At 46.4% G+C, this 13,322-nt stretch overlaps 1 protein-coding gene across 4 annotated transcripts in view; it reads left to right on the top strand.

Moving 5' to 3' along the window:
- The window catches only part of LOC140408433 (alpha-1,3-mannosyl-glycoprotein 4-beta-N-acetylglucosaminyltransferase B-like), a 446,701-nt gene that overhangs the window by 184,673 nt on the left and 248,706 nt on the right, over nucleotides 1–13,322 (top strand). The gene's annotated exons all lie outside the window — the stretch shown is intronic.

Below are 13,322 nucleotides of genomic sequence, written 5' to 3'. Positions count from 1 at the left end.
CATGGGATGTGGACAACATTTGTTGTCCATCCAGACCATACAAGGGTGGCAGATTTCCTTACCCTAAAGGATATTAGTGAACCAGATGATTTTGACAATAATCAATGATAGTTTCATGGTTACCGTTACCAGCTTTCAATTCCAGTCTTGAATTGTAATTACTGCTGAAACATAGGAAACACAGCAGCCAATTATTGGACCACAAAATTCCACAAACATCGGTGTCATAATGAACAGAATAATCTGAATTTTTAATATTTGGTTGGAGGATAAATATTGACCAGGACACTGTATGGTGTTTGCTACAGTTCAGCGGGTCTGAGGAAGTCATCATAGTCATACGTAGGTTAATTATAAGGCTTTATTGACTCTTAGGACTATTTACAAATATACAGGAAAGGGTACAATATCAGCATGATTGCTCATGCGCACGTCTCTAACTGTAGATTGATCTTGGGTGCGGGTCATGTACTCTCTTACATCACCGTGTGGGCAGGCCTGTCTGAGATCCACATTAAACCTGTATGTGCCAGAGGCTTACACTGCTCCATCCTCTAAGTCTGTATCTAATGTATTTTAAATGATTACAGTTTATCTGATGCCTCACATTGTTGTTAATATCATACAGTTACATTGTAATTACTACATTATCGCACCCCATCTCTCCCCCCCCCCCCCCCACCCCCTTCAAGTCTTTGAATTCAAAGGTTCAGGTGGTGGTGGAGGCCTTCTAATCGCAACCCGCTTTCCCAACTGTAAGTAGAGTGGTAGGCTCGGTCACTGCTGGTTCTTCCTGTAGGTTTGGAGGTTATTCTGGCATCTGGCTGTGTTCCTCAATATCTCTCCATTTCACAGTGGGGACCAGCAGCCTAACGATGAGGATGAGGCAGATTTGTTTCTCCTGACACTTAGTCCCAGGCATGTTGCTGCAGTGCCTCTTCCGGCCACTACAGCGCTGTGCCTGAAGGGATTGGCGAGCTGCCGGCCAATCAAATTGACCGGCAGCTCTCCAAGACAGGACTTCCATCCAAGTAAGGATGAAATCCTGCCTGCTGCTAATCAATGCTTGTTAGAGCAGAGAATGGCAGCAGGCCTGTCAGAGTCAGCAGAGATGTGTTTCCCACCAACCCTCTGGATGGCGAAGGCTCCTAAGCATTCAGGCCCATATGTTCAGACGCTGACTTGGGATTGGGATTTAGTGAGAGGTTTCTTCAAACTGCACTTCTGTTTCTCAATTTAAAAAAATCTTTATTCGAGTCACAAGTAGGCTTACATTACACCGCAATGAAGTTACTGTGAAAATTCCCTAGTCGCACTAGGCGCCTGTTCGGGTACACTGAGGGAGAATTCAGGATGTCCAATTCACCGAACAAGCACATCTTTTGGGACTTGTGGGAGGATCCGGAGCACCTGGAGGAAACCCACGCAGACACGGGGAGAACGTGCAGACTCCGCACAGACAGTGACCCAAGCCAGGAATCGAACCCGGGTTGCTGGCACTGTAAAGCAGCAGTGTTAACCACTGTGCTACCATGCCGCCCATTAAAAATTTCTCTGGACTTGCTGTAGACTGGAGTTTTAAAAGATTTAACCAATTCATGCTAGGTCTACTGTCACTGCACACTGGATTTTAAGTTGTATTTACAAAGGAGATTCAAGGAGTCTTCTGCTGCAGTGAGACATTTTAAATTTCTGCCTCCAGCATCCAATTCTTTCTTTGGAGCTTTCTCCTAGTGATTTTTCCTCTACTTCTGGAGCTTCTTTTCAGGTCAGGCTGCCTTGCTGAATGTTTTCTCAGTATTCCAGCTTTTTAGTTTTTTCTGCTACCTTTACAAGGCCTTGGTTTTTTCCACAAGCTGCCACCATGTTGTAGGCTGTTGGTTACAGTTCAGTAGCTGAAGAAGTCTTTGTAGTCATATCTATATTAACTGTAAGTCTTTATTGACTCATAACTATTTACAAATACACAGTAAAGGGTACAAACTAGGAGCAGTGCCCATGCTTGCTGGTGCACATGGTTCCGTCCAACATTAGACTGACCCTGGGAGTGGGTAACGTGTTCTCTTACATCACGGCGTGGACAGTACTGTACTCAGTCCCACGTTAGCCCTATATGTGCTGGACCTTTATACTACAGACACCAGTGGGAACTTCCTTGCCCTTCTTCCAAATAGTAAGAAGTGTTCCAACACCAAGTATGATGCCATTAGACGTGACTTGGGGGGGATAAGGTGGAGAAGTAGGCTGCAAGTGTTGGGCACACTGGATAAGTGGGGCTTGTTCAAGGATCAGCTACTGCGTGTTCTTGATAAGTATGTACCGGTCAGACAGGGAGGAAGGCGTCGAGCGAGGGAACCGTGGTTTACCAAGGAAGTGGAATCTCTTGTTAAGAGGAAGAAGGAGGCCTATGTGAAGATGAAGTGTGAAGTTTCGGTTGGGGCGATGGATAGTTACAAGGTAGCGAGGAAGGATCTAAAGAGAGAGCTAAGACGAGCAAGGAGGGGACATGAGAAGTATTTGGCAGGAAGGATCAAGGAAAACCCAAAAGCTTTCTATAGGTATGTCAGGAATAAGCGAATGACTAGGGAAAGAGTAGGACCAGTCAAGGACAGGGATGGGAAATTGTGTGTGGAGTCTGAAGAGATAGGCGAGATACTAAATGAATATTTTTCGTCAGTATTCACTCAGAAAAAAGATAATGTTGTGGAGGAGAATGCTGAGCCCCAGGCTAATAGAATAGATGGCATTGAGGTACGTAGGGAAGAGGTGTTGGCAATTCTGGACAGGCTGAAAATAGATAAGTCCCCGGGACCTGATGGGATTTATCCTAGGATTCTCTGGGAGGCCAGGGAAGAGATTGCTGGACCTTTGCCTTTGATTTTTATGTCATCATTGGCTACAGGAATAGTGCCAGAGGACTGGAGGACAGCAAATGTGGTCCCTTTGTTCAAAAAGGGGAGCAGAGACAACCCCGGCAACTATAGACCGGTGAGCCTCACGTCTGTAGTGGGTAAAGTCTTGGAGGGGATTATAAGAGACAAGATTTATAATCATCTAGATAGGAATAATATGATCAGGGATAGTCAGCATGGCTTTGTGAAGGGTAGGTCATGCCTCACAAACCTTATTGAGTTCTTTGAGAAGGTGACTGAACAGGTAGACGAGGGTAGAGCAGTTGATGTGGTGTATATCGATTTCAGCAAAGCGTTTGATAAGGTTCCCCACGGTAGGCTATTGCAAAAAATACAGAGGCTGGGGATTGAGGGTGATTTAGAGATGTGGATCAGAAATTGGCTAGCTGAAAGAAGACAGAGGGTGGTGGTTGATGGGAAATGTTCAGAATGGAGTACAGTCACAAGTGGAGTACCACAAGGATCTGTTCTGGGGCCGTTGCTGTTTGTCATTTTTATCAATGACCTAGAGGAAGGCGCAGAAGGGTGGGTGAGTAAATTTGCAGACGATACTAAAGTCGGTGGTGTTGTCGACAGTGTGGAAGGATGTAGCAGGTTACAGAGGGATATAGATAAGCTGCAGAGCTGGGCTGAGAGGTGGCAAATGGAGTTTAATGTAGAGAAGTGTGAGGTGATTCACTTTGGAAGGAATAACAGGAATGCGGAATATTTGGCTAATGGTAAAGTTCTTGAAAGTGTGGATGAGCAGAGGGATCTAGGTGTCCATGTACATAGATCCCTGAAAGTTGCCACCCAGGTTGATAGGGTTGTGAAGAAGGCCTATGGAGTGTTGGCCTTTATTGGTAGAGGGATTGAGTTCCGGAGTCGGGAGGTCACGTTGCAGCTGTACAGAACTCTGGTACGGCCGCATTTGGAGTATTGCGTACAGTTCTGGTCACCGCATTATAGGAAGGACGTGGAGGCTTTGGAGCGGGTGCAGAGGAGATTTACCAGGATGTTGCCTGGTATGGAGGGAAAATCTTATGAGGAAAGGCTGATGGACTTGAGGTTGTTTTCGTTGGAGAGAAGAAGGTTAAGAGGAGACTTAATAGAGGCATACAAAATGATCAGGGGGTTGGATAGGGTGGACAGTGAGAGCCTTCTCCCGCGGATGGATATGGCTGGCACGAGGGGACATAACTTTAAACTGAGGGGTAATAGATATAGGACAGAGGTCAGAGGTAGGTTCTTTACGCAAAGAGTAGTGAGGCCGTGGAATGCCCTACCTGCTACAGTAGTGAACTCGCCAACATTGAGGGCATTTAAAAGTTTATTGGATAAACATATGGATGATAATGGCATAGTGTAGGTTAGATGGCTTTTGTTTCGGTGCAACATCGTGGGCCGAAGGGCCTGTACTGCGCTGTATTGTTCTATGTTCTATGTTCTAAGTTAAAGTCCAACAGGTTTGTTTCGAATCACTAGCTTTCGGAGCGCAGCTCCTTCATCAGGTGAGTCACCTGATGAAGGTGCTGCACTTAGGGGGCAGCACAGTAACATAGTGGTTAGCACAGTTGCCTCACAGCTCCAGGGTCCCAGGTTCGATTCCCAGCTTCGGTCACTGTCTGTGTGGAATCTGCACGTTCTCCCCGTGTGTGCGTGGGTTTCCTCCGGGTGCTCCGGTTTCCTCCCAGAGTGCAACGATGTGCAGGTTAGGTGGATTGGCTATGCTAAATTGCCCTTAGTGTCCAAAAAGGTTAATTGCGGTTACTGGGTTAAGGGGATGGGGTGGAGGAGGTGTGTGTTTGAGTGGGATGCTCTTTCCAAGGGCTGGTGCAGACTCGATGGGCTGAATGGCCTCCTTCTGCACTGTAAATTCTATGATTCTATGATCCAAAAGCTAGTGATTCAAAACAAATCTGTTGGACTTTAACCTGGTGTTGTAAGACTTCTTACTGTGCCCACCCCAGTTCAACGCCAGCATCTCCATATCATTTCTTCCAAATAGTACCATAGCATCTTTCATATCACCCAAGAGGACAGGATGTTTGACATCTTATCCAAAGGGAGACACCTCAGCAGTGCAGCGCTTGTACTGAGCCTGGAGAGTCAGCTGAGAATTTATTCTCAATGGTCTGGAGTGGAAAGTGGAACTTCGCACACTGGGTCAGGATTGTTGCCATTGGATTACACTACACTCAGCCTGTCTTTCTTCAGGCAAAAAAATACAGAAAAAAAGATCAGGGGCGTTCTCGGATAAACCTTTGGGAAATTCTTCTCCGACCTTCAAGCCACCACCATAACTGGTAAGCACATCCTACAAAGTCATTGTACAATCTGCCAACTTTTGCCCCATCCCCAACCCAGCACTTATCTTGCTGGCAGCTGTGATGACCCAATATCAGAAGGCCTCAATCTGGCGAGCTACGCTACTTGGAATCCTGCAGCTTATTACCCCAACGTTGATGAGGCCGCTGCTTCAAAATTGCAGCCCTTTTTCCACTGACTGGCCCCTTTTGAATCGACCCGGGCAGCACGGTAGCATAGTGGTTAGCACAATTGGTTCACAGCTCCAGGGTCCCAGGTTCGATTCCCGGCTTGGGTCACTGTCTGTGCGGAGTCCGCACGTTCTCCCCATGTTTGCGTGGGTTTCCTCCGGGTGCTCCGGTTTCCTCCCACAGTCCAAAGATGTGCAGGTTAGATGGATTGGCCATTCTAAATTGCCCTTAGTGTCCAAATTGCCCTTAGTATTGGGTGGGGTTACTGGGTTATGGGGATAGGGTGGAGGTGTGGGCTTGGGTGTCCAAGAGCCGGTGCAGATTCGATGGGCCGAATGGCCTCCTTCTGCACTGTAAATTCTATGATTCTATGACCCCTGTTTGCACCTGCAGTAGCCTCACAGGACTGGTCATGGACCTTTAATGATTCATAACACATTCTTCCACTCCACACCCTTTATCCTGCAGAGTCTATGCATGTTTGCCATCATCCTTACACAAGAAGAGATACATTTACATTGCGCCTTTCTCAGGACATTCCAAAGAGCTCTGCAGCTGACAAAGTACTTATTGAAATGTAGTTACTATTGAACTGAAGTAACACATGGCAGCCCCAAGTGCATAATGTTGCATTTATCTACATTCATCGATATCTACCACAGAAGAGCCCGTTCTCTCATCAAATCTTGTATAAAATAGCAATGTAACTGTTGCTTCTTTATTTATGAAGCATCTGCTCCTTTCTAATAAATGGAAAACTTAATGGGAAATAAAAATGCAATGATTCAGTTCTTCTTCAAAAGGGTAGGATTAGATCAAGCATTGCTATCATGTTTCCTCAAATAACATGATAGGTAAACCTTACGTGATGTGTCTGTGTTTTTTCTTTGTATCTTTACTTTCAGGAAACCTAAGTAAGCTGCTTGGCTCGCCGATTGAAGTGATCTATTTCACGTTTGATAGCACTCATGTCACAACAAAGCCAAGACAGCAAAAACAAGAGAAAATGTTTTAGATTTAAGGATGATCTGGTTTGAGTGTCTGCGAAGCTGCTTTTTTCTCACATCAATTATGTTGACTTAGTGAGTGGAATAAATGTACCAGGCACAGGCTTAGCTGTGAGGAGAAGAATGTGAGGAGCTATTAAAACATTACTACCTGAGCTGTCTGACTTCCAGTGGACCACAATTACACAGTGACAGCACCTTATCAAAAAAGCTGATGTTATCACACATCGTAAAAACAGTAGGCCACTCAGTCCTTCAAGCCTGGGCCCCATTTAATTATGTTGCTAATTGATCAATGCCTCCAAAAAAGCTCTACTTACCTGCGTTCACTTTATACCTCTTGTTGCCCTTACCTAACAAAAATCCATCAATTTCAGTCTTTTAGATTTCAATTGATTAGGCCTCGATAACCTTTTGGAGTTACGAGTTGCAAAAGTCCATCAGCTGTCCGTGGAAAAAAGGGCTTCCTGATTAATTGCTTTTACATGAGGTTTTTGCAAGACGTATGGATGGGCCTCCAGTTTTGATACACGGTTTAATTAACTGGGAAAGCAGGCTGCTTCAGACAGCTCCACAAGCTCCCAATTAGCATAAAATGGAATGCCAGCCTCCATGATAAAGTGGGAAGAGTCAACCAGGATTACATTTCGTCCTCATTGCTCAATGGTCCCAATTGGTAAGTGTGTAAAGCCCCATTGTAACCAAACTCAACAGTTGACAATGGGACAGGTTTGAGTTGGATGTACACTTTACACGTGTCCAGTTTCACTTTCAATAGAAGTCAATGATCCTAAAATTGGCTGATGTGTGAAATGGGCATCCTGCCCAAAGTTGCCCATTTTCTGCCAGACAGCTGAGATTAAAACCAGAGTATATGTGTAGACTTAGCAGGCAAGTAACTGGCCTCTGTCTTAACTCATAGGGCTACACTTCACGGCCCACCCATGGGCAGGAAAACAGGCTTGTGGGACCTTAAATAAGGGTGCTGTGGCATCAGAGGTGTACCCACCCACCCCCACCCCCACCATGACTTTACTGTGGCAGATGAAGAGTCAAGTGTGTTACCCACCTTTTTCCCCAATTGAGGCCCTTATGTGGACAATTAATGTCCAATTAAGGGCCTTATCCTGCTGCCGCTACAATATAACAAGCGGTGGGAGAGACCGGTGCCCAACGTGAAGCCCAACAGGTTTAACCCTGCAGGTCCATGAAAGGGAGCGTGCTTCTTTCCCAGGCACCTGGTGCCAAGTAGAGCCGCCCCCCACAGTGTTGCCATAAGACATAGGAGCAGAATTAGGCCACTCGGCCCATTGAATCTGCTCCGCCATTCAATCATGGCTGATATTTTCTCATCCCCATTCTCCTGTCTTCTCCCCATAACCCCTGATCCCCTTATTAATTAAGAACGTATCTATCTCTGTCTTAAAGACACTCAGTGATTTGGCCTCCACAGCCTTCTGCGGAAAAGAGTTCCACAGATTCACCACCATCTGGCTGAATAAATTCCTCCTCATCTCTGTTTTAAAGGATCGTCCCTTTAGTCTGAGATTATGTCCTCTGGTTCTAGTTTTTCCTACAAGTGGAAACATCCTCTCCACGTGCACTTTATCCAGGCCTCGCAGTATCCTGCAAATTTCAATAAGATCCCCCTCATCCTTCTAAACTCCAACGAGTACAGACCCAGAGTCCTCAACCGTTCCTCATACGACAAGTTCTTCATTCCAGGGATCATTCCTGTGACCCTCCTCTGTACCCTTTCCAAGGCCAGCAAATCCTTCCTTAGATAAGGGGCCCAAAACTGCTCACAATACTCCAAATGGGGTCTGACCAGAGCCTTATACAGCCTCAGAAGTACATCCCTGGTCTTGTATTCTAGCCCTCTTGACGTGAATTTGCCTTCTTAACTGCTGACTGAACCTGCACATTAACCTTAAGAAAATCGTGAACAAGGACTCCCAAGTCCCTTTGTGCTTCTGATTTCCTAAGCATTTACCCATTTAGAAAATAGTCTATGCCTAAATTCCTCCTTCCAAAGTGCATAACCTCACACTTTTCCACATTGTATTTCATTTGCCACTTCATTGCCCACTCTCCTAGCCTGTCCAAATCCTTCTGCAGTGCCCTTGCTTCCTCAATACTACCTGTCCCTCTACAGATCTTTGTATCATCTGAAAACTTAGTGCCTTCAGTTCCTTCCTCCAGATCATTAATGTATATTGTGAAAAGTTGTGGTCCCAGCAGAGACCCCAGAGGCACACCACGAGTCACCGGCTGCCATCCTGAAAAATACCCCTTTATCCCCACTCTCTGTCTTCTGCCAGTCAGCCAATCCTCTATCCATGCCAGGATCTTATCCTTAACACTATGGGCCTTTAACATATCTAACAGTCTCCTATGCGGCACCTTGTCAAAGACCTTCTGGAAATCTAAATAAATCACGTCCAACGGTTCTCCTTTGTCTAACTTCCTTGTTACCTCCTCAAAGAACTCTAACAGATTTGTCAGACACGACCTCCCTTTGACAAAGCCATGCTGACTCAGTCCTATTTTACCATGATGTGGAGATGCCGGCGTTGGACTGGGGTGGGCACAGTAAAAGTTTTACAACACCAGGTTAAAGTCCAACAGGTTTGTTTCGCTGTCACTAGCTTTCGGAGCGCTGCTCCTTCCTCAGGTGAGGAACCTGAGGAAGGAACATCGCTCCGAAAGCTAGTGACATAGAAACAAACCTGTTGGACTTTAACCTGGTGTTGTAAAACTTCTTACTATTTTACCATGCACTTCCAAGTACTTCGCGATCTCATCTTTAATAACAGACTCTAAAATCTTACCAATGACCAATGTCAGGCTAACCGGCCTATAATTTCCCGTCTTTTGCTTCCCTCCCTTCTTAAACAGTGGTATTACATTAGTCACTTTCCAGTCCTCTGGGACCCTTCCTGCCTCCAGTGATTCCTGAAAGATCATCACCAAAGCCTCCACAATGTCCTCAGCTATCTCTTTTAGGACCTGGGGTGTAGTCCATCTGGTCCAGGTGACTTATCCACCTTCAGACCTTTCAGTTTCCCCAGAACCTTCTCCTCAGTAATGGTCACTGCACTCACCTCTGCCCCCTGGTTCTCCTGGAGCTCTGGCGTCCTACTGGTGTCTTCCACTGTGAAGACTGATGCAAAGTAACTATTCAGTTTGTCTGCCATTTCTTTGTTTCCTATTATTACTTCTCCAGCCACATTTTCCAGTAGTCCAATGTCTATTTTTGCCTCTCTCTTACCTTTTATATATTGGAAAAAACTCTTCCTATCTTCCTTGAAATTACTAGCTAGCTTGCACTCATACTTCATCTTCTCCCCCCTTGTTGCTTTTTTAGTTGTCCTCTGCTCGCTTTTAAAGGCTTCCCAATCCTCTGGCTTCCCACAAATCTCGCCACTTTGTATGCTTTTTCTTTAGCTTTTATGCTGTCCTTGACATCCCTCGTCAGCCATGGATGCCTTGCCCTCCTCCTTGGGATGAATTTCTGTTGTGCCTCCCTAATAACCCCCCAAAACTCCGGCCATTGCTGTTCCACTGTTACCCTGCAGTTTGAGAGGGAGAAGCTGTAATCAGATGTAACGATATTACAATTAAATAAGGGTAACTACAAAGACATGAGGGAGGAGCTGGCCAGAGTTGATTGGAAAAGGAGCCTCGCAGGGAAGAGTCCCTGCGAGGCTCCTTTTCCAATCAACTCTGGCCAGCTCCTCCCTCATGTCTTTGTAGTTACCCTTATTTAATTGTAATATCGTTACATCTGATTACAGCTTCTCCCTCTCAAACTGCAGGGTAAATTCTATCATATTGTGGTCACTGCTCCCTAAGGGTTCCTTCAGCTTAAGTTCCCTAATCAAGTCTGCCTCATTACACATCACCAAATCCAGAAGTGCCTGTTCCCTAGTAGGCTCTGTCACAAGCTGCTCCAAAAAACCCTCTCTTAGACATTCCACAAATTCCTTTTCTTGGGATCCACTACCAACCTGATTTTCCCAGTTCACCTGCATATTGAAGTCCCCTATGATTATTGTAATATTGCCTTTTTTACATGCCTTTTCTATCTCCTGATTTATTTTCTGCCCCACATCCTGACTACTGCTAGGGGTCCTGTAAATAACTCCCATCAGCGTCTTTTTACCCTTGCGATTCCTCAACTCTACCCACAGAGATTGTATGCCTTCTGATCCTATATCGCTCCTTGCTATCGATTTAACTTCATTCCCACGTCCAACCACTGCCCTGTCCAATATACCCTCCAACTGTCCCCAACTTCACCCCTTCATTGGGGCCTGTCAGCCTGGCCCTGGAGAGATCTCAGACTTTGCTCAATGTCCAATCCACCGTTGAATGCCATTTCCTGCCCGATGTCATCACCAGCAGTGGCCCGTGTTTCTGCTTGCTCTCCTGAAGACAGACAGGAGTCTCCTCTCACATTAATTAAAGGGCCATTGCCTGAAGAAATAAATTGGGGCAAACTGGCTCAGTGGAGGTGGGCTCACCTTTAACATTTATGCTGGAGTGTGGGGAGCCTACCACAGAATTCCAAAGTGCAGAAGGAAGCCATTCGGCCCATTGAGTCTGCACCAACCCTCTGAAAAAGCGCTCTACCTGGGCCCACACCCACCTTATCTGCGCATCTTTGGACACTAAGGGGCATTTGGTATGGTCAATCCACCTAGCCTGTACATCTTTGGACTGTGCGAGGAAACCGGAGCGCCTGGAGGAATCCCACGCAGACACGGGAGAAAGCACAAACTCCACACAGACAGTCACCCCAGGCCGGAATTGAATCCATGTCCCTGGCATTGTGAGGCAGCAGTGCTAACAACTGTGCCACTGTGCCGCCCAAAACAGCGCCCAGATAGGAGCCCTCAGCATAAATTCCTGCCCATACATTTATTTTATGCACTTTATCCCTTAAATTTCTGTCCATTTTATCAGTGTGCATCTATTGGCTGTCAACCTCTCCCCAACAAGAATTCAAGAAATAGAGGGAGGAATATATAATTGGTGGCATAATGCCAGGTCAAACTGCTCTGCCTCATGCACGCTTTGATATTCCTGGTATTCCTCTTTGCTGTTTTCATCTTGTTATAACTACTGAAAGGGGGGGGGGGGTGAGCACTGAAAAGTAAAAAACGAATCAGTGCAGCTTTACGGGACTTTATCCTGACAGGTGAGAAATTGGCTGGCCTTTAAACTCTTTACAGTGAGGGAGGTGAGGAAAGTCGGGAGTTACACTGATTCCCTTATTAGCAGCTGAATTGGATTGCAAAGGCACTTTAGCTAGCAGGTGCCTTGTGGGAACAAGTCATTCAGCCAACTAATGTTTTAGGACTGTCCTTAATTATTACATTTTTCAAAATCACTTGTCGGCTGAGTTGGAGACGTCAGGAAAAAAAAAATAGAATTAAAAAGGAAACGATTGCACAAGGTGGCACGACTGAGAGGAAGAGTAGAAAATATTCCAATCCACAGACACGCTGCTGGAAAGGTGACCAGAGGACCAACAGATTTCCGCAGTCACATTTTAAGAGACCGGTGAAGTAATAAGCACTTCATGCTCCATTGGGAAACCTGTCTAGTGATAGCACCAATTGGAGAGACCTGTCGGAGAATGCAAACTGCTGGGTGTTGAAGTTTCCCAGTGGAAGCACAGATTTGGACAGTCACCCCTTAAAACTTGTATCACAGGACATGGGTCACTGACTAAAAAAATACAGCCAAATTTGTGAGTTTCACAGTAAAACTGTGGGGCCTAGAAATTTCTACTTTTGGGTGCTCCAACTGTGCAATTTGCTTACCCTTTGCCACGCCCGACCACAGGTAAGTGATAGACTAAGGCCTCAAATGACAGGCCTCTAATGTTTTGGGGAAAGGCTGGCAGGATTGCCAGTCAGAGAAATGGGTTTAACACCCAGCAGCCTGCGAGATTAGGTCCTGTGTTGTGCATCATGGGGACAAAGGCCAGGGAGATGGGGGAGGGTGGGGGGCGGGTGGACAGGGAGTCCTGGAGGTGAGGTGGGACTGGGAAGAAAATTGGGAATTGAAGAGTATAGCGGTCAGGGCAGAGGGAGGAGAGCATGGAGGCCAGGGCCAGGAAGGTCATGGGGGGATTTGGGGGTGGGGGGGTGCGGTGCTGAAGATCAGTGGTTGGGGAGTGTAGACATCAAGGGTTGGGGCTGGATAGCCCGATCAGCAATATTAGGGCCGCAGAGTTTCAGAGTGAAGTCGATCTGGTGTTGAGGTTTAACATCGGATTGGAAGAGGTAATCCTGATCTTTCAGGCTCCACATCCAAGGCTGACACTTCCGGATCTTCCGACGCTCCAAATATCACCACCTCCATACTCTGAGCCACCCCTATGCCCAGAATTTCGAACATTACATCCGAAAACCCATCCAAAACCCTGTCAACCTCGGACACGCCAAAATATATGCACCATGGTTCGCCGGAAAGACTGGCTCATCCTCGAGACCTCAAATGGGGTCTGTGCATCACCTTAAACTCGATGAGGCTGAACCTCGTACATGACGAGGAAGCATTCACCCACTGCAGGGCTTCCCTCCACACCCTGGCTCCTACCTCCACCCCCTCCTCTTTATCCCACTTGCGACCACAGGATCCTTTTCAATTGCCTTCTCCACCTGGCTGAAGAGCTCTTATGGGAGTCACAATGCGATCCTATCCATCAAGAGGCACATTGGACATGATCTTCACAGCACGACAAGTCCAAGAAAAGTGTAGAGAGTAGCAGTAACCTCTTTCATAGCCTTCTTTGACCTCACAAAGGCCTGCGACGAGTGACATGTGGAATGTTCTCTTTAAATTTGGCTGCCTGCACAAATTCGTCAACATCCTCCACCTGCTGCACAATATGGCAGCACAGTGGTTAGCAC

Source organism: Scyliorhinus torazame, chromosome 3, assembly GCF_047496885.1.
Source record: "Scyliorhinus torazame isolate Kashiwa2021f chromosome 3, sScyTor2.1, whole genome shotgun sequence".
Classification (NCBI taxonomy): Eukaryota; Metazoa; Chordata; class Chondrichthyes; order Carcharhiniformes; family Scyliorhinidae; genus Scyliorhinus; species Scyliorhinus torazame.
This window is presented reverse-complemented; position numbering and strand designations above follow the sequence as displayed.